Here is a 26,946-nt window from a genome sequence, read left to right as displayed (position 1 = left end):
ATTACTTTTGACGATATCAGAGACACTCTTTTGCAGGAAAGACCAGTTGTTCAAAAAACCATTTCACATCCTGTCATCGAAATTAAAATTGGTTCATCGAAATTTTCAGCAGCAATCGATTCCGGATCACCTATGTCAGTAATAAATGAAGAAACTTTCAACGAGTGTAACAAAGAGAATACCTATCCTACATTACCATTAGGCAAAACGAAAGTGAAAGGAGCAGTATCGAGTAAAGGAGTAGATGTTAAATTACAGACGCATTTATCATTTTGTATTGCAGGTCATACTTTTCACTCAAATTTTTGGATTGTTCCTTTATTGACAACAGACGTTATTTTAGGTACTAATTTTCTGGTACAACACGACGCAGTTATTGATTTTCAAAATTCCTATTTAATGTTGAAGGACGAGAATGTACAATTGGCTTTGGAATTTCAGCACTCTTTATCTGCGGAAGAACAAACAATTAATCGCACAGAGGTCATTTCCGTATCACGTGGCATAGACTGTAATTCCACATTGTTCACGGATACGTACGTACATAACTATAATACTCCAGACGAAGCTGACTACGACGTAATGCAGATGATTTCTGATAAAGTTAAGCAGAGCTGTGCAAATACAGACGACGAACGCACGCAACTACACAAAATTCTTTTACAGCAAGCTCCAGTTTTCGACAACATTCCTGGTACTATGTCCGGTTTTATGTATGAATTTCAAGTCAAACAGCACGACACATTTAAAGCAAAGCATTATCCCATTCCATATATCCACAGAGAACAAGTTAAGAAAGAATTGCAGGATATGCTCGACCAAGGAATTATTGAACCGGCAGTTAGTCCGTACATAAACCCGCTACATATTGTTAAGAAAAAGGATAGCTCACTTCGCCTTGTACTTGTTTCGCGTCACATCAATGACATAATTATTAATGAAACAGATCGACCACAGACACTAGAGGAACTTCTACAGAAATTTCATTGTACGGCTATTTATTCCACACTAGATTTGAAATCGGGATTTTCGCAAATTCAGCTTCATCCGAATTGCAGAAAGTATACAGCTTTTCTCTGTTTTGGTGACTGTTATCAATTTTGTAAATTACCGTTCGGCTTAACTATTTCCTCAGCAGCTTTTATTCGCGGTTTGAACACAATACTTCCGACAGAACTTAAAGGCAGAATCACGACGTACGTAGACGGCATTCTTATCGCAGAAGCTAACTGGACTGAACACAATCTGATTCTTGAACAACTGTTGCAAACTTTTCGTGCACAAGGACTCAGCAGAAGGCATTGCGCCTGATCCGGAAAAACTTCAAGCTCTACGTGACATTACTGTTCCTACAACGAAAAAACAATTACGCAGCTTTTTGGGATTAATTAACTTTTTTCGTAAATTTATTCATCATTCTGCTTTACACACACCTAGATTATGCCAATTGACAGGTAAAAACACTATTTGGTCCTGGGATAAGCAAGCACATTCTGAATTTATGAACCTGAAACATGCTTTGTTGAATGCACCACTTTTATCGCACCCAGATCTTACCAAAAAATTTTCCATTGCTACCGACAGTTCCAACACCGCTTTAGGCGTACATATTTTTCAGGAAATTGAAGAAGATGGCTCAACAGTAATTAAAAACATCGCATTTGCAAGTCGCATTCTGTCACCTGCTGAACGAAATTATTCCGTTACAGAACTGGAAACATTATGTGTTGTATGGGCTTTTACGAGATTTCGGCACTTTCTTCATGGAAGACACACCACCGTTTACACAGACCATAGAGCTATACAATTTTTAGTTTCAGCTAAATTTACTCACGACAGATTAAGCAGATGGAAGCTGTATTTACAGGAATTTAATTTTTCAATCATTCACATTCCCGACACACAAAATATTATAGCAGATGCACTATCTCGTTCTCTCAGCAACAACCGGCAAGACATCGCAACCAACTTCTGCAAAGCAAATTTCAGCGTCATGTACATTCAGCAAGTTGCATTTGAAAATTTTATTTCGTCGCCATTACAGGACATAGCAAAAGAGCAAAGTAAAGACAACGTGTGGAAAGCTATTAAACACCTTTGGCAAGATAGGAATAATGTTACGATTAGAAACCATTATACTATACGCAATCGCATTCTGTTTCGCCGCTCTCATCCTGACAGCAACAATTGGTTATTATGCATTCTTGACGAACTGGTTAACAAATTAATATGGTATACTCATTTAAGTTATGCACATTACGGAGCCAGAAAATGTATTCTTATACTGAGACAGAACTGTTATTTTACCAACATGGAGAAACGTATGTGACGAGTTTTAGCGTCATGTAAAATCTGCCAGAAAGCTAAGTCAGACACAACTTCACATATTCCTCCATTACATCCAATTGTACCTGTTAAATTGAGACATATGGCCGCTGTAGACATTTTTGGTCCAATTCCGAGAACTAATAGAAGTTTCTGCTACATCTTTGTCGCTGTTGAACTCACTTCAAAATTTGTTACTTTCACTCCGTTACGCAAAGCTACTGCTAAAACCGTTTCGAAAGCATTTGTAAAGCATTTTCTATTTCATGTAGGGCATGTGTTGAAAGTAATTTCTGACAATGGATCACAATTTCGTTCTGCTATATGGACACGCATGTTACGAGCTAGAAAGATTTCTCCGACCTATATATCCAGGTACCATACTTCTTCGAACCCTTGTGAACGATTAATGAAAGAAATCGGTAAACTGTGTAGAATATACTGCCACAAAGGCATATTGATTGGGACACACACATATTCTCATTCCAAGATGTAATTAATTCCATTCCAAATGAATCCACTATGCTATCTCCGTCTGTTATACTGAAAAATGTTGACCCACCAAACAAAATTACAGAATTAGTAAATTTTCCTGCATTTCGTCGATTACGACACCACGAAATAATCGACATTGCGCTGAACAACATCAAACGTGCCGCAGAGCGCCGAAGAAGACAGCAAAAACAGGTTTGTACACGCCGTGACTTTCACATTGGACAGAAAATATTAGTACGTACACACTACTTATCCAACAAAGGAAAAGGTAGGTGCAGTAAATTTGAACTTCTATACGCAGGTCCATATCAGATTCGCAGCATTCCTCACCCCAATGTTGTACACGTCGAAACTCTGAGAACCAGAAAAAGTAAAGGCAACCATCACGTCTCCAATATTAAACCCTTTATTGAATGAAGACACTTTATGATTTAACATGCTAAAATGCCATTTGCTAATTTTTTGATCACCTATGCAATTATATTCACATGACTAATTACTGATGATTATCGTATATTTTCTTGGCAAGTGCCCGGCAAGGTAAGGTTAGCAGGTCGCTCTTCTTGTCGTTACACATCAAACCGTGCATATTTTTCCAGATGAAGTTACACATTTTATGACTATTTCAGCAATTATATTCACATGACTACTTATTGATGATTATCGTATTTTTTCTTGGCAAGTGCCCGGCATGGTAAGGTTAGCAGGTCGCTCTTCTTGTCGTTACATATCAGACTGTGCACATTTTTTCCAGAGAAACTTACGTATCTTATGAATAATTATGCAATGTTATCTAGTGACATATTAATTTCATTAAATTTTCTCTCCATTACAGTCTTTAATTCTCGCCTCTATTAACTACACAACATACAAGCTGAACACAACGAACGTCACATTTTTTGTCTTTCTTAGGTATATACGATTGTTTCATGTTTTGTTTGTATGCACTATGAAATAGTTAAGATATAGCAAACACCAGTTGACTTTGACATTTTGCCTTATGGTATCTCAACATCGTGACTACTTTACTGTTATATTGTGATACACTGAGTACATTTTTGCCTCTGAACACTATATAAGTTTTTCACATATTACGTTTTTTGTCATGTTATGCTGTATGCTTAATTATGTTACCATAAAACAGTCATTATTTAATGAGTATATGATTTAAATGCAAGACATTAATCTCTGTTCATCAATTTCAGAAAGAAATGATGCGTGAAAGAAATAAATTAAACAGAAATGGGAATTTCACCTTCGGAATGATTGAAAGAGGATGCAAACCTCGTGAGGAAGAGTAAATGGATCAGGATTAACAAGCTTTAACAAGAATATACTATACACATCGCAGAATAGCAGTCTTAACTAATTTTTTCTTTCAGAATACAAGGCGATTGATGCAGACTGTCAGACAGAACTACACATCTTAGTTTTAGTGATGGAATATGCTAGAGATAAGGAATAGTTATGTAATGAGTAATGAAGTGAATTTTTTGCAGATGATAATGAATGCTGATGAATAATGATGAAGAATATGCTACTATGGGTAATGAAGTTTTTCTTTATAGGTGATGATAATAATGGAGTTATGATAATATAGATAATGAAGTGATGGATAATGAAGTTTTTTCTTTACAGATGAGGATAATGTGGAAGTTATGTATTCATGCTATGTAGTTATTTAAGTATTTGTTGCAGTTTGCTTTGACAGCAGGTGTTATATTGCATAGTATAATGACTGAAGGTTTTGGAAAGGACAGCTATGGAACACATTTTTATACACATTTCACTACCTGTTAATTTGAAGTTCACTACTTTTCAGCATAAAATGCGTTTCTTCTTTCAGCTTAATAATGCATTTTTTTATATATTTTTGCGGGAGAAATTATTTATGAAGTTAATGTGCTATAAGCAGTTGTTCATAAAATCTATGTCATTTATGAATGTGATTACATATACTCTACTTGTTTCATAACCTTGCTACAGCTGACTCATGACGAATGATGTTACACATTTTCATTTACAGCAACAACCCAAAAGCAATTTTTCTTTCTCTTTCCCTTGTAATTACCCAACGTAATGCATTGCTAACAAAAAGAAATGTATTACCAGTCCCAAATAATGACACCAGTTTAAGAGAGTTCTGAGTAATACTGATTAGCTCTGAATAGTATGTCACTTGAATAATGAATGCATAAATACTATGCGCATAATTTCATTACTGTATTGAGATAACCAATGATTAATTAATAATGCTTTGTAACTGGGAAGAATGCTACTGATTACTGTATTGAGATGACCAATGATTAATTAATAATGCTTTGTAACTGGGAAATGAATGCTACTGATTACTGTATTGAGATGACCAATGATTAATTAATAATGCTTTGTAACTGGAAAATGAATGCTACTGATTACTGTATTGGGATGACCAATGATTAATTAATAATGCTTTGTAACTGGGAAATGAATGTTACTGATTACTGTATTGGGATGACCAATGATTAATTAATAATGCTTTATAACTGAGAAATGAATGCTACTGATTACTGTACTGAGATGACCAATGATTAATTAATAATGCTTTGTAACTGGGAAATGAATGCTACTGATTACTGTATTGAGATGACCAATGATTAATTAATAATGTTATTCTGTAATACTATGTATTGACTACCTCCTGTTTTAAGAAATGACTTCTGATGATTTGTAATTAGGCAATGAATTTCAATGTTCCCTGTAAAACGAATGACTTCTATGATTTGTAATTAGGGAACGAATGCCAATGTTCTCTGTAAAATGTTCTCTGTAAAACGAGTGACTTCTGATGATTTGTAATTAGGCAATGAATTTCAATGTTCTCTGTAAAACGAGTGACTTCTGATGATATGTAATTAGGCAACGAATTTCAATGTTCTCTGTAAAACGAATGGCTACTGATGATTTGTAATTAGGTAATGAATGCCAATGTTATCTGTAAAACAATTTATGAACATTTTTCTGTAATACCACATACATAGTACAGAAATGTTCAATAACTGGGCTATGACTGCTGCAAACTACTAGTGTAATTGTCAATGAAGACTAGTGTGTGACTTAATGTCCTTCACCTTCTGACCTAACTACCCTGAATTACTGCAATATCCATTTGTCATGTATATCCTCTTGATCATGGAGCACTATATTTGGTTTTTGCACTAATTCTTCGTTGGTGTGCCTTGTAAGAGCGTGGTGTTGACACGACATGCTGTCCACCGCCGTGAGCGATGGAGACGTTATTATGATCCCACTCTTTGGTGTACCTGATGTACTGCCAAAATGATAACATGGAATATTACTACGACATTTCAGTGTCTTGGCTACGCTGATAAATACTTCTGGGAAAAGAACTTCAGAATGTCTCACTTGGTGTTGTACTTCTGTGGAAAGATATGGACTTTCAGTGCAGCTGCGTGCAACCTAAAGTGCTACAACCATGATGCAATCCTTCCCTTTCCTGTCCTAATTCTTGTAACATAGTGAAAATCATTTTTTTGCTAGCATCATTTGTATTCATGGTCTATACATTTTTTTCGATATATTCTGAACTACAGTGCATGTGCACTTTTATCATTTTTCTAACATCATTTCTACTTATTGATTTGCTGATATGTTTTGAACTACAGTGCATGTGCACTTATGTCACTTGTCAACATGATTTTTTTTGCCATTATGTTTATTTGCTGCGAAAATGCTAATGAGTTTTTTCAGTGCGTGTGCACTTATGTCATTTGTTAATATGTTTTGTACTCACATTATGTTATTGCCTAACATGTTCTGTACTAGGTGCATGTGCACTATATTTACTTCATGTTCTACACCTGTAAATATCTGTATATATGCTGTAATTGTAAAGTTAATTAATTATGAAAAAATTTGTTGCTCATGGCAAGTCCAAATGACTCACCATCGCTGCCAAATTTTTGCCCCCCCCCCAGTGGAGGGTTATGAAACGCGTATGCATTCAGTACCAGCGATGGCGAGGCATGACAGAATCTCTGACCAGAGAGTTGTTTATCGTTGCTAGACTGCGCTTGACCGCGCGAGAGTTCAGTTGCGTGTTCTCAGTTGCGAGTTGTACTCAATCGGAGTAGTGTGTGAGGCCCCCCCATGAACCATGGACCTTGCCGTTGGTGGGGAGGCTTGCGTGCCTCAGCGATACAGATAGCCGTGCGGTAAGTGCAATCTGTTGAGAGGCCAGACAAACGTGTGGTTCCTGAAGAGGGGCAGCAGCCTTTTCAGTAGTTGCAAGGGCAACAGTCTGGATGATTGACTGATCTGGCCTTGTAACAATAACCAAAACGGCCTTGCTGTGCTGGTACTGCGAACGGCTGAAAGCAAGGGGAAACTACAGCCGTAATTTTTCCCGAGGGCATGCAGCTTTACTGTATGATTAAATGATGATGGCGTCCTCTTGGGTAAAATATTCCGGAGGTAAAATAGTCCCCCATTCGGATCTCCGGGCGGGGACTACTCAAGAGGATGTCGTTATCAGGAGAAAGAAAACTGGCGTTCTACGGATCGGAGCGTGGAATGTCAGATCCCTTAATCGGGCAGGTAGGTTAGAAAATTTAAAAAGGGAAATGGATAGGTTGAAGTTAGATATAGTGGGAATTAGTGAAGTTCGGTGGCAGGAGGAACAAGACTTCTGGTCAGGTGACTACAGGGTTATAAACACAAAATCAAATAGGGGTAATGCAGGAATAGGTTTAATAATGAATAGGAAAATAGGAATGCGGGTAAGCTACTACAAACAGCATAGTGAACGCATTATTGTGGCCAAGATAGATACGAAGCCCACACCTACTACAGTAGTACTAGTTCATATGCCAACTGGTTCTGCAGTTGATGAAGAAATTGAAGAAATGTATGATAAAATAAAAGAAATTATTCAGATTGTGAAGGGAGACGAAAATTTAATAGTCATGGGTGACTGGAATTCGAGTTGAGGAAAAGGGAGAGAAGGGAACATAGTAGGTGAATATGGATTGGGGCTAAGAAATGAAAGAGGAAGCCGCCTGGTAGAATTTTGCACAGAGCACTACTTAATCATAACTAACACTTGGTTTAAGAATCATGAAAGAAGGTTGTATACATGGAAGAACCCTGGAGATACTAAAAGGTATCAGATAGATTATATAATGGTAAGACAGAGATTTAGGAGCCAGGTTTTAAATTGTAAGACATTTCCAGGGGCAGATGTGGACTCTGACCACAATCTATTGGTTATGACCTGTAGATTAAAACTGAAGAAACTGCAAAAAGGAGAGAATTTAAGGAGATGGGACCTGGATAAACTGAAAGAACCAGAGGTTGTACAGATTTTCACGGAGAGCGTAAGGGAACAAATGGCAGGAATGGGGGAAAGAAATACAGTAAAAGAAGAATGGGTAGCTTTGAGAGATGAAGTAGTGAAGGCAGCAGAGGATCAAGTAGGTAAAAAGACGAGGGCTAGTTGAAATCCTTGGATAACAGAAGAAATATTGAATTTAATTAATGAAAGGAGAAAATATAAAAATGCAGTAAATGAAGCAGGCGAAAAGGAATACAAACGTCTCAAAAATGAGATCGACAGGAAGTGCAAAATGGCTAAGCAGGGATGGCTAGAGGACAAATGTAAGGATGTAGAGGCTTATCTCACTAGGGGTAAGATAGATACTGCCTACAGGAAAATTAAAGAGACCTTTGGAGATAAGAGAACGACTTGTATGAATATCAAGAGCTCAGATGGAAACCCAGTTCTAAGCAAAGAAGGGAAAGCAGAAAGGTGGAAGGAGTATATAGAGGGTCTATACAAGGGCGATGTACTTGAGGACAATATTATGGAGATGGAAGAGGATGTAGATGAAGATGAAATGGGAGATATGATACTGCGTGAAGAGTTTGACAGAACACTGAAAGACCTGAGTCGAAACAAGGCCCCCGGAGTAGACAACATTCCATTGGAACTACTGACAGCCTTGGGAGAGCCAGTCCTGACAAAACTCTACCATCTGGTGAGCAAGATGTATGAAACAGGCGAAATACCCTCAGACTTCAAGAAGAATATAATAATTCCAATCCCAAAGAAAGCAGGTGCTGACAGATGTGAAAATTAACGAACTATCAGTTTAATAAGTCACAGCTGCAAAATACTAACACGAATTCTTTACAGACGAATGGAAAAACTAGTAGAAGCCAACCTCGGGGAAGATCAGTTTGGATTCCGTAGAAACACTGGAACACGTGAGGCAATACTGACCTTACGACTTATCTTAGAAGAAAGATTAAGGAAAGGCAACCCTACGTTTCTAGCATTTGTAGACTTAGAGAAAGCTTTTGACAATGTTGACTGGAATACTCTCTTTCAAATTCTAAAGGTGGCAGGGGTAAAATACAGGGAGCGAAAGGCTATTTTCAATTTGTACAGAAACCAGATGCCAGTTATAAGAGTCGAGGGAGTATCGAGCGCAGAACAGCGGGATAGTTCCCTACGAGAGCGCAGTTCTGCCTCGGCCCCTGCTGAGGTGTCCTACGTGACATTAAACAAAATTGTTTTCCATCCCAGAACGAGAGGCTTTGGGGGGCTGCGCCAATACGCTTTAGATGAGCAAGATGCATTTGGGAGAGCCGCCCTTTTATCTCGTATTGTTTAGTTATCTATACCTGCTTTTGTGATGGCGAAGGGCGATCGTATCAAGGAGGGTGGCGGCCAGCACGAGCAGCAAGGGGCAGAGTAGCTCCCTCCCTCGGTCCTTCCATGCCGTAGCTAGATCTTCGGCAGTTTGTGATTGTACATGGAGGAGAACGCACATTCAACTGCACTCTTTTAGGGCGACGATTTTCCCCAGTAGATGTGATGCCTTATGACCCGTGAAGTACGAGTGCTGGCTTTATCGCGACAGTTTCGAAGTGTAGTTATAACTGTGACGCATTTTTTTCCATCAGCTGTGATGGCGTTTATTGGCTTTGGTTAGTGGGGCTATAGGGTGATTTTTAGTAGGTATGTGTAGTGAACTCTTACGTCAAACACCGCTGGATTCTATATTCTTGCAAGTAATACACTTTTTAAACAGCTCTCTGTCCAGCACCAGCATCTAGTCAGCTGAACGTATTTCCCACCGAAAAGAATAAAGATAGTACCTTGTAAGGTGTATGCTTCGCTGGCGATGGGCGAAGCATGACAGAATCTTTGACCAGAGAGTAGTTTATCGTTAGTTGTTGCTTGTCGCGTGTCTGCACTAGTCTGCGCGAGTCGACAGTAGAAGCTAGTCTGCGCTTGTCTGCGCGAGTCGACAGTAGTCGGAGTCTGTCTGCAGTAGTAGTCAGTCGAATACGGGAGTAGGGAGTCGGTATGCATCGGCTGTGTGCTCTGCTCGCGACTCTGGTCAGGACTCTGGAGGATGAGTACTGTCGTAGAAGGTAAAGAAGCAGCCTTGCGCATATTTAATAATGTATGTTAATTGTAATTTAATTTGTTCAGAAAAAATGCCCCATTAATAATTTTTTTTGTAAAGTAACTCTTTTAAAGAAAAGTAATCATTTCAACTTAAAGAATTTTTCCACTCTTTTGAAGAAAAAGGATTCATTTCAATTTAAAGAATTTGTCCTATGCATTCCTTCCAAGAATCAAATATATATATATATATACGCCAGCATTGCACGAAGCTGTGTCAATAAATAAGAGCAGATATAGTTGCAGTTTATTGAGGTAAGAATTTTGCTTTTGTTATTCAGAATACAGGGCCGTAGGTCAGCGCTGCTGTCCTTTATAAAATTTACCAGATAATATTATTTCTTTTGGGAGGTTACATTTCGTTCATGGTTCATTATTTAATTAATATTATCGTGGGTTTTTGGTAACTATTCATTTATCAATTTTTGTGTGGAGTTTAAGCTTGATGCCCATGTTTCCTATTTTTCATTCATTTATTTGTCTGTGGGGAGGTTACAACCTTACACCGCAGCCTATTTCCCCCTAGCTTATAGGTGCAGGGTAGAGTCTGAGTGCTTCTGTCGGTGGTTTCGAGTGGGTTTGTGAGATTTTTTCCCGGCAGGATAACACCAGTTGTATGGTATCATCAGTTTTTGCGGCTTATTGCACGTTTTTGCTGTCCTTGTTTAGTGCTTTGCATACAGATGCGTAATTAGGTCGATCTTTGTGATTAATTATGTAATTAGGATCGATATTTGTCTAAGTTTCGAGTGGTATTGCGAATTTTTTTCTCAGCGGGAAAGTACCAGTTGTATCTTACTGTCAGTTTTTGCGCTACATCGCGATTATTATTCCGTCCTTGTGTAGCGCTGTGCATATAGTTGTGTAATTAGGACCGACCTTTGTGATAAATTACGCAATTAGGATGGATATCTGCGTCACTTTCCCAACCAAACTAAATAAAGTACAATTACCTAACCTTCCTCTCCCGCACCTGGACAGTTTCCATGTGTTAGGGGTGAACTTAGGCTTTCCATCCAGTAGAATCAGGGTTAGAGTCGCTGATAAGCAGCGTTTTTTAAATGCTCTGAGTGTCTGTGCACTGCATTATTTTCGGTGTTTAAACATTGTGAGCATGTTTGTATGCATTATTTCGTTGATTTATGAGTAGTTTGCACGTCTGTATGCTGTGTACTGGATAATTTTGTTACTTTACGAGTCATTGGCGTCTCTGCAAATCAGTGTACTGCATTACCTCCTAGTAGTTTCCAGGTCTGTAAACTGCGTATTGTGATCTCAAGCACCTCAGGGTGACTGTTTTTTTATCAGCATAATAAATAAACTACGTGAATTCCTTTCCCAGCAGCCTAGAACAGGTTGATTCATTTTCCTGCCAATTTCGCCCTACAGGCCACCGGGGGAGGGGTGGGGGGGCGATGCGGCTGGGGCACACGTGCAGCTGAGAAAAACATGTGATGTCATGATTCTGTGCTCCTGTGGACTGAACTGCACGATCATGTGACCTATCGCGACGCCCCCTAGCAGTGAACTAGGTCAGTTCTTTGGTCTGGTGGATCGCAGGCAGTTGTCTCTTGTGTGGTGGGAGCTTATATGTAGGTTTAAGAAATGACAGACAATTCCAGCAGGGACAGATGTTTCCACGCATTGTGAAATGCATCTTTAATGCAAAGCAGTTATTTGCACGACCGTATTCTTCCTCTTCATATGTTCAAGCATTAATGCTCACTTCCATTCTTCATGCAGTGAGCTATGGATGCACTTCTCAGCTGAGTGAGTGCATGTAATACAGCTATTAAAACTCCCTCTGTCTGGCATCAGAATTTCATCATGCTCCTTCCACACTGAAAGCTCAAGAAGGACTGATATCTCAGCCTCTTATGGTGGTAACACCAAACTAACCAATAATGCTGTAGGTTGATAATAAATTTAAACAAATTTCAACAAATTTAAACAAAATTATAGAAATTTAAACAAAATTATAGAAATTTAAACAAATTATATTCGAATTGAATGACATCATGAGCAGTCTACAGTGGGGGCAACACCATAATAAGTACCCTCAGCTGCAGGAGTAAGCTCTTAGAGCAAAATGCCCTCCAAAATTGGAAATTCGCCCATTTTCCTAGAGGATGTCGCACCATCATGCAAAAAGTCGGAAATGGGAGACCTGTAGAAACACAGAATTCAATTTCCCGCCAAAATTCAAACTTGCCGCCAGGGTTGGTATGGCAGTTTCCCGCCAAAAGCCACCACCTTGGATACAGATACTCGCGTCATCAGCTAACGTTAGGGCCGCCGTCTTGGATGACGTCAGTTAGGCGACGCCGGCCTTGTTATACTACGGACCGTTAGGGATCGGGTGGTTTCAATATTCTGGAAGAAGTTCCAGTCTGACCTTGTCAAAAATCTAGGTAATTCCGGGTTTTAATTTATTTTACTTGAGAGAAAAACCCCTGACTAGACAATATATTTTCATTTCCCTAAGAGATATTTGGGGGGGGGGGGGGAGGGGGAGAGGCATATTCCACATCTTGCCCCTGGGGATGGGCGCCCTTGATCTTTGTTAGTGGGTGTCAGGATATTTATGATCTGATAGAGTATGTGGAATATAGACTGCATATTGCAAATTCGCGCTGTGCACGAGTTGGTTTCGTAATTCCTCTTGCAGTTCGTTTAAAGCAGCATCCCCACTGGACTGGACACGGCTCTGGGTTGGGGTGGCTGTTCAGTGGGCAGTGGCTGGAGGGGTGGTATGTGGGGGCTGCTTGCAGGGAGGGCTCGGGGCAGCCGTCAGCTGCGTTCTGTGGTGGGGGCGGGAAGTTTCCTATTTCTCTCTTATTACAGACACGAGCATTGCCTGACTGTCCACCTGTGTGGCAGAAGCTGTAAGGAACTTGTCACGGTGGGTATCTTTTTGGTGCACCCTGGAGATAATGCATTGTGTGGTGTTTTGTTTCAATATGGACGCTGCAGTTATTCATATACTCTCCTGACGGTGACAGTCTGCATCCCTAAAATACGTAGAAACAGCGAGAGCTAGGTGTGCTCTCCCGGACTATTGTGGGCTTCACGGGTTGGGTATACCTTTCTCTACACAAGTGTATTCGCTGTTAGTTTTACAAGTCGAGTATAATCTTATTGTGTGTTGTGCCATTAGTGCGGGGGATAGTTTGTTTTAAGGGAAGCGTAGATCTGGTGTTATATAGGGTTATAAATACAAAACCAAATAGGGGTAATGCAGGAGTAGGTTTAATAATGAATAAAAAAAATTAGAGTACGGGTAAGCTCCTACAAGCAGCATAGTGAACGCATTATTGTGGCCAAGATAGACACGAAGCCCACGACTACTACAGTAGTACAAGTTTATATGCCAACTAGCTCTGCAGATGACGAAGAAATTGAAGAAATGTAGGAGGAAATAAAAGAAATTATTCAGATAGTGAAGGGAGACGAAAATATAATAGTCATCGGTGACTGGAATTTGCCAGTAGCAAAAGGGAGAGAAGGAAACATAGTAGGTGAGTATGGATTGGGGCTAAGAAATGAAAGAGGAAGCCGCCTGGTAGAATTTTGTGCAGAGCATAACTTAATCATAGCTAACACTTGGTTCAAGAATCATAAAAGAAGGTTGTATACATGGAAGAACCCTGGAGATAATAGAAGGTATCAGATAGATTATATAATGGTAAGACAGAGATTTCGGAACCAGGTTTTAAATTGTAAGACATTTCCAGGGGCAGATGTGGACTCTGACCACAATCTATTGGTTATGAACTGTAGATTAAAACTGAAGAAACTGCAAAAAGATGGGAATTTTAGGAGATGGGACCTGGATAAACTGACTAAACCAGAGGTTGTACAGAGTTTCACGGAGAGCGTAAGGGAACAAATGGCAGGAATGGGGGAAAGAAATACAGTAGAAGAAGAATGGGTAGCTTTGAGGGATGAAGTGGTGAAGGCAGCAGAGAATCAAGTAGGTATAAAAAGACGAGGGCTAATAGAAATCCTTGGGTAACAGAAGAAATATAGAATTTAATTGATGAAAGGAGAAAATATAAAAATGCAGTAAATGAAGCAGGCAAAAAGGAATACAAACGTCTCAAAAATGAGATCGACAGGAAGTGCAAATTGGCTAAGCAGGGATGGCTAGAGGATAAATGTAAGGATGTAGAGGCTTATCTCACTAGGGGTAAGATAGATACTGCCTACAGGAAAATTAATGAGACCTTTGGAGAAAGGAGAACCACTTGTATGAATATCAAGAGCTCATATGGAAACCCAGTTCTAAGCAAAGAAGGGAAAGCAGAAAGGTGGAAGGAGTATATAGAGGGTCTATACAAGGGCGATGTACTTGAGGACAATATTATGGAAATGGAAGAGGATGTAGATGAAGATGAAATGGGAGATATGATACTGCGTGAAGAGTTCGGCAGAGCACTGAAAGACCTGAGTCGAAACAAGGCCACGGGAGTAGACAACATTCCATTAGAACTACTGATGGCCTTGGGAGAGCCAGTCCTGACAAAACTCTACCATCTGGTGAGCAAGATGTATGAGACACGCGAAATACCCTCAGACTTCAAGAAGAATATAATAATCCCAATTCCAAAGGAAGCAGGTGTTGACAGATGTGAAAATTACCGAACTATCAGTTTAATAAGTCACAGCTGCAAAATACTAACGCGAATTCTTTACAGACGAATGGAAAAACTAGTAGAAGCCGACCTTGGGGAAGATCAGTTTGGATTCCGTAGAAGTATTGGAACACGTAAGGCAATACTGACCCTACAGCTTATCTTAGAAGATAGATTAAGGAAAGGCAAACCTACGTTTCTAGCATTTGTAGACTTAGAGAATGCGTTTGACAATGTTGACTGGAATACTCTCTTTCAAATTCTGAAGGTGGCAGGGGTAAAATATAGGGAGCGAAATGCTATTTACAATTTGTATAGAAACGAAATGGCAGTTATAAGAGTTGAGGGGCATGAAAGGGAAGCAGTGGCTGGGAAGGGAGTGAGACAGGGTTGTAGCCTCTCCCCGATGTTATTCAATCTGTATATTGAGCAGCAGTAAAGGAAGCAAAAGAAAAATTCTGAGTAGGTATTAAAATTCATGGAGAAGAAATAAAAACTTTGAGGTTCGCCGATGACATTATAATTCTGTCAGAGACAGCAAAGGACTTGGAAGAGCAGTTAAACGGAATGGAAAGTGTCTTGAAAGGAAGGTAGAAGATGAACATCAACAAAAGCAAAACTAGGATTATGGAATGTAGTCGAATTAAGTCGGGTGATGCTGAGGTAATTAGATTAGGAAATGAGACACTTAAAGTAGTAAAGGAGTTTTGCTATTTGGGGAGAAAAATAACTGATGATGTTCGAAGTAGAGAGGATATAAAATGTAGACTGGCAATGGCAAGGAAAGCGTTTCTGAAGAAGAGAAATCTGTTAACATCAAGTATTCATTTAAGTGTTAGGAAGTCGTTTCTGAAAGTATTTGTATGGAGAGTAGCCATGTATGGAAGTGAAACATGGACGATAAATAGTTTAGACAAGAAGAGAATAGAAGCTTTCGAAATGTGGTGCTACAGAAGAATGCTTAAGATTAGATGGGTAGATCACATAACTAATGAGGAGGTATTGAATAGAATTGGGGAGAAGAGGAGTTTGTCGCACAACTTGACTAGAAGAAGATATCGGTTGGTAGGACATGTTCTGAGGCATCAAGGGATCACCAATTTAGTATTGGAGGGCAGCGTGGAGGGTAAAAATCGTAGAGGGAGACCTAGAGATGAATACACCAAGCAGATTCAGAAAGATGTAGGCTGCAGTAGGTACTGGGAGATGAAGAAGCTTGCACAGGAGAGAGGAGCATGGAGAGCTGCATCAAACCAGTCTCACGACTGAAGACCACAACAACAACAACAACAACAGGCCTGGTGTGTGTATTCGTTATCAAATTGAAAAAAATGTTAAGGGTGAATATCCATGTAAGTTGTTATATTACCATGATGTGGAGATAGTTTGACCAGCATTTTTGCATGTTTCTTCCTGAAACAAGTGGCTACTCGTAGAACAAGTTGTAGGTGAAATGAAGTTAATAGTTGGATGTTTTTGCTGGCCACTCGATTCCGCTACAGCAGTTCTAGAGTCAATCAAATAAAGTATATGGTCAATAACTTATAAATATCCATATCGTGCAATACTAGCTGCAGATGACATTAACCTACCGAGTATAGACCGGGTTGTCTATGGATTCATTGTGGGGGTACAGACAGACAGTCCTGCGACGTACTTTTGAACAATTTTCTGAAAACTGTCTCGAGCAGCTAGCTTGGCAGCACACAAGTAATGGAAATATCTTAGATCTAGTAGCTACAAATAGGCTGGACGTATCGACGATGTCAGTGTAGAAAACTGATTAGCGATCATGATATTGTAGCGACTACGATTGCGAAAGTTAATAAATCAGTCAAGAAGGCTAGCAGAGTGTTTCTACTAGACAGAGAAGATAAGCAGTTATTAGCATCTCATTTAGACAATGAATTGACATCACATAGTTCCAGCAAGATGGATGTAAAGGAATTATGGGCAAAGATTAAGCGGACAGAAAATCGTGGTCTGGAGAGTTATGAACCTAGTAAGTGGATAAAGGATGGAAAAGACCCACCATAATTTAATAATGTAATGCGAAAAACACTGAGGAAACAGAGGCTGTTGTACTGTAGGTGCAAAAGAAAACGCACTAATGACGATAAGCGAAGGTTAGTAGAGATCCTTGAATTTGTGAAAAGATCTGTGCACGAAGCATACGACAACCACCACCGTCACACCTTAGGGAAAGATCTGGCAGAGAATCTGTGAAAATTCTCGTCTCATGTAAAATCGCTAAGCTGGTCTAAGGCTTCCATTCAGTCCCTTGTTGACCAGTCTCGTGTGGCAGTTGAAGACAGCAAAACGAAAGCTGAAGTTTTAAATTTCACGTTTAATAAATCGTTCACACAGGAAAATCGTACAGACATACCGTCATTTGATCATCAGACAGACTCCCATATGGACGACGTAGAGTAAGAATCCTTGGCGTAGAGAACAGCTGAAAGATTTGAAAGCAACTAAATCACCAGGTCTGGATGGAATTCCAAACCGATTTTACAAGGAGACACTGGCCCCTTATCTAGCCTGCAATTATCGTGAACCTCTCACTCAGCACAAGGTCCCAAGAGACTGAAAAAAAGCGCTGATGGCTCCAGCATATAAGAAGGGTAAAAGAACGGACCCATAGAATTACAAGCCAATGTCCCTAATTTCGGCTTGCTGCTGTATCCTTGAACATATTCTCAGTTCGAATGTAATAAACTACCTTGCGCATGAGAAGCTTATGTCCACGAATCAGCATGGTTTTAGAAAGTATCGCTCTTGCGAAACTCAGCTTCCTCTTTTCTCAAATGAAAGACTGTGAACTATGAATGAAGGGCAACAGCTAGATTCCATATTTCTAGATTTCCGGAAAGCCTCTGACACGGCGCCCCATTGTAAACTTTTAACGAAGGTACGAGCACATGACATAGGTTCACAGATTTGTGAGTGGTTGGAAGACTTCTTAAGTTGTAAAACCTAGTATGTTTTCCTCAATGGCGAGTGTTCATACAGACACAGGTATCGTCAGAAGTGCCCCAAGGAAGTGTGAAAGTGCCGCTGTTGTTTTCTATATGCATAAATGATTTGGCGGTCAGGGTGGGCAGCAATCTGCTGTTGTTTACTGATGATGCTGTGGTGCACGGTGAGGTGTCGAAGTTGAGTGACTGTAGGAAGATCTAAGACACTTAGAGAAAATTTCAGGTTGGTGTGATGAATGGTTACTAGCGCTAAATGTGGAAAAATGTAAGTTGATGCGGATGAGTAGGAAGAACAAAATCTGTGAAGTTCGGATACAGCATTACTAGTGTCCTGCTCGACAAAGTCAAATCGTTTAAATATCTTTGCGTAGCGTTGCAAAGCATTATGAAATGGGACGTGTTTGAGAAAACAGTGGTAGAGAAGGTTTATTGGGAGGATTTTAGGAAAGAGTGGTTCACCTGTAAATGACTCTGCACGTAGCTCGCTGGTGCGACCTGTTCTTGAGTACTGCTTGAGTGACATCATACGTTGAGGTTTTTGAAGGTGGATGTAGCAAACCCATGTTCTACATGTGCTTTCTTGGAAATTCAATAGAATAGCCACAAAACCTGTATTTACATGCGTCTTCTTGACAAATCGACAAAGTTACCCTAAAACTGTAAATAACGTAGTACATTGATGTGCCTGCAGAACATGTATCATAGTGGTATTCACAAATTTATATTTACGAGGTGCGACAATAAAGTAATGAGACTGATGTTAAAAAAAAATGTTGCTTACCGTTTTAGTCAAGTTTAGTGTTGTCTCCTTCAAAGTAGTTCCCTTCTGATTGCACAGACTTTTTCCAGCGCTTCTACCATTGATGGTAACATTTCTGGAACTCATCTTCTGTAATATCCTCCAAGACCCTTCTCACAGCTTGTTGGACGTCTTGTGTTGTTTGAAAATGGTGTCCCTTGACCGCCTTTTTGACTCTTGGAAATAGGGAAAAGTTGCACGGAGCGATATCTGGTGAATAAGGTAGGTGTGGTAGTACTCAAATTTGTTCTGAGGTTAAAAATGGCTGCACTGACAGAGCAGTATGGGATGGCGCATTATCGTAATGCAGAATCCAATTATCAGCAATGTTGGCACAGACACGAAGAACTCTTTTACGAAGTCTTTCCAAACTTTCTTTGTAGTAATATTGGCTAACTGTTTGTCCATGAGGCACCCACTCTTTATGAGCAATTCCCTTGGAATCAAAGAAGCACACAAGCATGCATTTCACTTTTGACTTTGACATGCGAGCTTTTTTTGGTCTGGGTGATCCCTTTGAGTACCATTGCGAACTCTGGCGTTTTGTCTCTGGATCGTACTGAAAAAAAACCTTTCATCACCAGAGATAACACGGCTCAACAATTCTGGATTGATTTCCGTTTGCTCTAACACATCGGCTGCCACATTTTTCCGTGTTTCTCTCTGTTGTGGTGTGAGATTTTTGGGGACCATTTTGGCACAAATCTTTCTCATACCAAGATCTGCATTTATTGTTAGATGAACCGTTCCTCGATTGATGTTCAGTTCTTCTGCAATCATTTTCACGGATGATCTTCGATCAGATCGTACAAGTTCACGCATCCTGGCCAAGTTGACATCTGTCCTTGAGGTTGATGGTCGTCCACTGCGGTCTTCATCTGCAACATTCATTCTGCCTTCACTAAACATTTTATGTCAACGAAAAACTTGGGCTCTTGACATAACCTCCTCTCCAAAAGCCTTCTGAAGCTTACCGTAGGTTGTCGTCGTGTTTTCACCCAATTGAACGCAAAAAGAAATGGCATACTGTTGCGCAATATTATACGGTTCCATTTCCATGACGAGAGACACAAACACTTGCTAACTTATTACAACACAACTCACGACTGAGCAGTTGCATCAATGTGCCGCTTGCACTAGAAGCAGCTTATAGACCATGGTCAAAGATATTGTGCCTATGAAAGCTTGCGGGGCTGCCACATCTTGCAAAGAAAATCAGTCTCATTACTTTATTGTCGCACCTCGTACGTTCGTCTTCGTGAAAAATAGGTGAAATTAGCCACGAAACCAAGATTTTATGTGTATTTTCTTAAAATGTGGCCGAAAATAATGACAAAACCCATATTTATGTGACCTTTCCTAAGAAGTGTGTATGGGTGGGGGGAAGGAGGATATCATTAAAATAGCAATGAAATGTGTATCCTCTTAAAAACTCGGTAAAATTAGCCACGAAATCTGTAATTACGTGTACCCATCTTAACAGTAGGGAGTCAAGAGGTAAAGTAGCAATTACATGTGCATTGTCTTAAAAAAATTGATGAAATTAGCTGCAAAAAATAAATGGCATTGTATGTTGCAGAAAGCAGCCTGCAACATCACCTGATCTGCATCCATTTGACTTTTGGCTCTGGCGATATCTAAAAGAACGTTTTTACCAGGGACACATTCGATCGTTACCTGATCTGAAAACCAGTATATGGGAAAACGCTGTTCAGATTCCATAAGAATTGCCTCGAGCAACTGTTGTTCATGTTGTTTCATGGATGCAGCAACTCTTTGACGTCTCTGGTGCTCATACTGAACAGAGTCTGTATGCAGCATTTAATAATAAAATCAATATTATGTCTTTCTCACTTGTTTGACCTTTTCTGTCCATGTCCCATTCCTAATTCATTACATATGGAAACATTTGTAGACATCCTTCCTACATTCACAGGGCCAGATTTGCACCTGGTGGCGAAAATGAAAGGTAATTATTTTTCAATATAAAACGATTCCTCATTAAAGCATTAGAATATCCACAAAGTTTCACTGGCATACAATTATTACAGCCCACACTGCACCTCTGTGAGGAGCTGTTCTTTAATTATATCCATCCTGTACATCCAACAATAATGAGGATAAACAAGTGGAACATATGTTCATAGGAACCAAATCCCTTAATAAAGAGTGCCCAATATGTTTCCTCTACAAACCTGCTAAGGTGGACGGGTTTGCCTGCTTCGAAACGACATATAAGCATATCATTATAGCTGGTGAAATTACCATAAATTTTCTATACAATAGTGCATCCAGGTTGAAGTTTAAATTTGATATCAAATTATTTATGTAAATTAATTAATTGATCAATTAATTCCCCATCCCTCCTGATTATGTGATGAGTATTCTTCAGGCGGCACTGTCCCTTTGCCCCACCACCCCTGTAAGAAATTCCTGCCCCTCCCCTCCTCCCATCTAGAAAAAATGGCAGGAAATTGAAAAATGGCGGGAAATTCAAATTTCATGGACTTAGTTCACACTACTGCCACCAGAGGGAGCTGTTGGTCACAACTCCTAGAGGTTATTGTCTGTGCTGTAACTGTCTACGTTTTTTGAAATGCCCCACCAATATCTCTAAGAGACAAATGTGAGCAACATCCCAGGAACACCACATCCAGTCAGGTGATTTTAAGATCCTGTTTAATGCACCATTTTTGCACAATGTCCAGCCCTCCTTGTGCCATATTCCTGACTGTGTCAGGGAATTTGCCAAGTATTACTATGACAAGGTCATCTGCGTGTCCTTGTGGGCAGCCTCTAGTGGTCTTAATTACCATCTTTTCATTCATCATGGGAGCCTCTACCTCCCTTCCACTAAGCATGGCTCTGGTCCACCTACATATAGTGGTCCCCAGGTCATGCACCTCTGCTGCCCTTACCCTGGAATCGAAGGTCGTGTTACTAAACGCCCCCTCGATATCCAGGAGGATGCAGAGGGCTATTTCTTGGAAGTGAAGTGCTTTTTCCACCTTCCCAATGTGTTGGTGGAGAGCTGTCTCACATGATTTACCTGGTGACTTGAACAGTTGGAATGTTCCCACTGCTCACTGGATTTTGTTGAAGTTGACACACTCCTTGCCCAATTCCCAGTCCTCTCTTCGAGTGCCTGAGAACCGTTGTCTCTCTGGGATCACATAGTGGTCTGTGTTATCTGGCAGAGCATATTGAGGAAAGTGAGTTTTGAGGAGCAATTCCAGCATCGCACGTGCTGACTTTGTGTATTCCCCATCCTCCTTCCTCAACGTACCTCCTGGATTGATTGGTAGCCTAGTGAGAATCTTGTGAAGTCTGGCTTGTGCAGCCGTGCCTTCCACTTCCTCACAGAATGCCTTCCAGGATGCCTCCTTTGCTTGTCTTATTGCAAGATTGTAATTGACAAGGGCCTCACGATATTTAGCCCATTGTCCTTTACGTCTCGCAATGTTAAACTGTCTCCATACCTGTTTTCTTTGCGTTTCCAATTTGTTATTCCACCAAGGAACACTCCTATTTGTGCACTTTCTGGTGATTGTGCAGTTGTCCTGCTACGAGGTCACTATGGCAGAGGTAACAGCCTCTGCTACTTCCTCAAATTCTACTGGCTTTCTTATCATGGTTTTAATTTCCGATAAGCCTAAGTCAAGGTTCAAAAATGGCTCTGAGCACTATGGGACTCAACTGCTGAGGTCATTAGTCACCTAGAACTTAGAACTAGTTAAACCTATCTAACCTAAGGACATCACAAACATCAATGCCCGGGGCAGGATTCGAACCTGCGACCGTAGCGGTATTGCGGTTCCAGACTGCAGCTCCTTTAACCGCCTAAGTCAAGGTCCCTCCTATATGTCTCCCAGTCTGTTTTCCTGGGATTTCTATAAGTCATGGTCTGTCTGATTCCCATTTCAACCTTGAATTTGATGTACATGTGGTCCGATGAGGATGGCTCCAACCCCAAATGGCATTGTTTGACATAGCTATCCATCGTCATGGAACCAAATGTTATGTCAATTACTTCTTCCCTTCTGCTATTCCTGAATGTAGATTCATTGCCACTATTCAGGACCTCTAAGTTGTTAGCTAAGAGGAATTCAAGAAGGTATTCATCTCTACTGTTGGTGTCCATGCTGCCCCACACTAGGTTGTGGGCATTGGCGTCACACCCCACCAGCATATGGTCACCTTGCCGATGGCAAGTCTCTACCAGTCTCCTCACCTCCAAGGTAAGGTGAGAACTATCTTCGTTAGGGGAATATGCTGAGGCCAAAATAATTTCCCTCGTGGTACGTTCCTCACATTGCTGCATTTTGATGGTCACTAATCCCTAGAGCAGAAATCCATCATTGACATGAAAGAAATGCCATTTCTAACATAGAAGCATGTTCTGGAGTTTCTTAGATTCCTAGCATAGATCAGCTATCCTCCAGTGCCTCCGAGGCCAGATACACCTCCTTTGTATAAATAGGGTTCTTGCATCAGGGCCATGTCCACTTCTTGTCTCCCCAAGCAGCAGCTCAGGGCGGCAAGGCCCCTTTACTGTGCTGCAGATTAATCTGCAGCACCTCCAGGCTCCATCTTACTGCCATCTTTGAGGTCTTTGAGAACCCTGACAGTGACCTGCGAGAACCCTAAAAACAGTTTCAGGTCCTGCTCCCGCATCGTCTTCAGGGACTTCTCACCAACCTCCACCAGCAGGGTAGCCGGCCAGTGTGGCTGAGCGGTTCTAGGCGCTACAGTCTGGAACCGCGCGACCGCTACGGTCTCAGGTTCGAATCCTGCTTCGGGCATGGATGTGTGTGATGTCCTTAGATTAGTTAGATTTAAGTAGTTCTAAGTTCTAGGGGACTGATGACCTTAGAAGTTAAGTCCTATAGTGATCAGAGCCATTTGAACCATTTGAACTACCAGGGTTCGTCCCTCTGGAGCAACTTTCTGGCTAATTACTCTCCAGTCTTCTGTCGGGACTTTTGGGTTCTGGGCCCTATTTTCCCGAACAAAGCCTTGGGAGGGACTTCCTTAAGGATCTTGGGTACCCCTAATGATATCTTTGCGGTCTTAAGAAGCTCCGCTGCCATCTTGACCAGCAGCTTCGCATCTTCCCATATCATGGGCACCTTGTCCTTGAGCCATTCTACTGTGTGCACCCCTTCAAAGACAAAAATGAGTGCACCATGATCTAGATAGACCCTCCTGAAGTTGGGACATGGGCCAGAGTCCCCCCCCTTATTTTTTCAAAGAGGACCATCTGTACTAGTTCCTCCAGCTGCGAGGTCATGGCCACCAGTGGATAACCTTCCTGGATAACTGCCATCCTAAAAACCGAGACTGCAGTACTATAGGTCTGTTTCCCTATTTCTTGCCTCGGTTTTTTCTGGACTCGCTTATCCAAGGAGGAGAGAGTCTTTCATTCTACATCTACATCTACATCTACATTGATACTCCGCAAGCCACCCAACGGTGTGTGGCGGAGGGCACTTTACGTGCCACTGTCATTACCTCCCTTTCCTGTTCCAGTCGCGTATGGTTCGCGGGAAGAACGACTGTCTGAAAGCCTCCGTGCGTGCTCTAATCTCTCTAATTTTACATTCGTGATCTCCTCGGGAAGTATAAGTAGGGGGAAGCAATATATTCGATACCTCATCCAGAAACGCACCCTCTCGAAACCTGGCGAGCAAGCTACACCGCGATGCAGAGCGCCTCCCTTGCAGAGTCTGCCACTTGAGTTTATTAAACATCTCCGTAACGCTATCACGGTTACCAAATAACCCAGTGACGAAACGCGCCGCTCTTCTTTGGATCTTCTCTATCTCCTCCGTCAACCCGACCTGGTACGGATCCCACACTGATGAGCAATACTCAAGTATAGGTCGAACGAGTGTTTTGTAAGCCACCTCCTTTGTTGATGGACTACATTTTCTAAGCACTCTCCCAATGAATCTCAACCTGGTACCCGCCTTACCAACAATTAGTTTTATATGATCATTCCACTTCAAATCGTTCCGTACGCATACTCCCAGATATTTTACAGAAGTAACTGCTACCAGTGTTTGTTCCGCTATCATATAATCATACAATAAAGGATCCTTCTTTCTATGTATTCGCAATACATTACATTTGTAATGTCCGTTTATTACCTGTCTTTGACGTTGTGCGGGTCTGCGTTTTCCCTTCAACCTGAGACAGTTTTTTTCCTGGGGGTCTTGGGTTCTAGTCCCTTTACTTCCCTCCACTTGCGTTTAGGAAGCCATTCTTTTCCTTCCTTTTTCATCTGTTCCCTGAGTAGCTTCCTCCTTTGGGCCCCAGAAAAGTCTTTGATCTTAATCTGGTCTAGGTTCTCGGTTACAGTTCCCACTTCTGGCTCAGGTCTACACCCTGATTCAGTAGTGGAAATGCCTTCCATCAGTTCAGTCCCTGATGTTTGGGTATCTGAGGTCTCAATTTGCCCCTCAGTTTCTTTTTCTGTAGTCATGTCCATGTTGGTCCTACGAGATTTGGGGATCTAGAAGGTCCACACCACAAATACCCCGCGAGGTGTAAGGCTAATTACTCAGGGAGGTCGCCCGGTATCCCTGAGGCTCCATTTGTGACACATCTTCACATGTGCCACACACCCCTCAGCAGGGATCGCATCACACCTTGGGTTGGGTCAGGGAATAGGGTAGGACTAGGAATGGATAGAGAAGATGGGATATTGTGGGACACTCTTAGTCTGATCCATCGGCTGACGCCTTTCCGGCAGTAGGTCTACCTTTGGCATAGCCCTCAGCTTCCCATGGATACACAAGCCTCTCCACCCACACGGACAGTTGTTCGTCAAGGTGGTGTCCCCGGGAGAGGGCAGCCTTTAACTTGTCAGACCGAAAACGCCAGCGGCTAGCTTCAGACAGTCAGGAGGTCACAGCAGCCCCATATTGTCAATGAAGACACGATGGGAGTAAGATATAAAAACAAAACTCACAACATGCAGAGCAACACTTCACAACAGAATCATAACACGTGCAAACTACAAGTTTCTTAAATCAGTGAGTCTGAAGCCATGTAGTGACATCGTTTGATATAACTAGTCTGGTGAAATACGATGAGAATATTATGTGCCAGGAACACTTCTCACATAAACATTATGCATCAACCACATTAAAGAAGAATGATGAAATTAGGATTGTCATCCAAGAGCAACACGCTGTAACCCTCCAATGTAAGATTTTCATATAACTCGATGTATCATGTGCTAAAACGGATGGTGCTGCTGCAGTGGCATCGTACCTTACATGTAATGCTTTAGCTTTCCTGTTTTATGAGACAATATAAACTTAACAGGATCGAGATTGACTGAACACGCAATGCAGGCATAATATCAACTCTTAAAACGTGTCTTCCTGCTTCTCCCCAGCATTTGAACAATTTAGAAAATGCTGTATGGTTCATAGACGAGACAGTGGATAGAACAGTGGAATAGTACAAGAGATATACTGCGTGTATACCTTTAAAATTGGTTATGGGATACTTTGAGTACATGTGGCGAATTGTTCTGAATGCTAAACAGGGACTTATTCTGGTACAGAGTGCAATGGATAACAACTCATACATTCAAGGAGCTCAAGAGGAGAACGAGTTCACCATTAATAAAATAATATGGAAAATGCTGCACATCACAGTATCGGAAGAGCAGCGTTTGAAGCTTTTAAAAATTCTGAATGTCAGTGTATTTCAGTCGCTATCTTTCCATTCATGGGAGGTTCTCGATTACACAGTGCTGTCGACAGCGAGCAGACAAACGTGATCTAGTGAAACCACTGCTCAGCTGGAGGCCCCAGGTTCATCATACTTGTGTTTCAGACCAGTAGAAGAGGGAATACAGCATATGATTCCACCAAATTCAATGATCACTGGTTAACTAATGCCAGAGTCTACCTGAATTCTCATTTCTACCCATGTGATAATTACACCTACAGTGGAATGAAAAAATACACAGTCTAGCGTATGACATGTATGTGAGATTCTGTGCTTCACACTATAAAGAGGAAGGATGTCTACTCAGTCCACGGAAATTCAAGGAACTGGTGCCAATCATCGTAATAGACTGTTCAAAACAGAGCAAGATTTATTAAATCTGGACCTATAGATGTATGAACTGAATTTGAATCCTCTGCAAATTTCCCAGAACACACTGCAGCATATGCTCTAGTTCTACATGACCATTTGGTCAACTACTACCTACTCACCGAT

Source organism: Schistocerca piceifrons, chromosome 8, assembly GCF_021461385.2.
Source record: "Schistocerca piceifrons isolate TAMUIC-IGC-003096 chromosome 8, iqSchPice1.1, whole genome shotgun sequence".
Lineage (NCBI taxonomy): Eukaryota > Metazoa > Arthropoda > Insecta > Orthoptera > Acrididae > Schistocerca > Schistocerca piceifrons.
Note: the sequence above shows the minus strand (reverse complement) of the source record.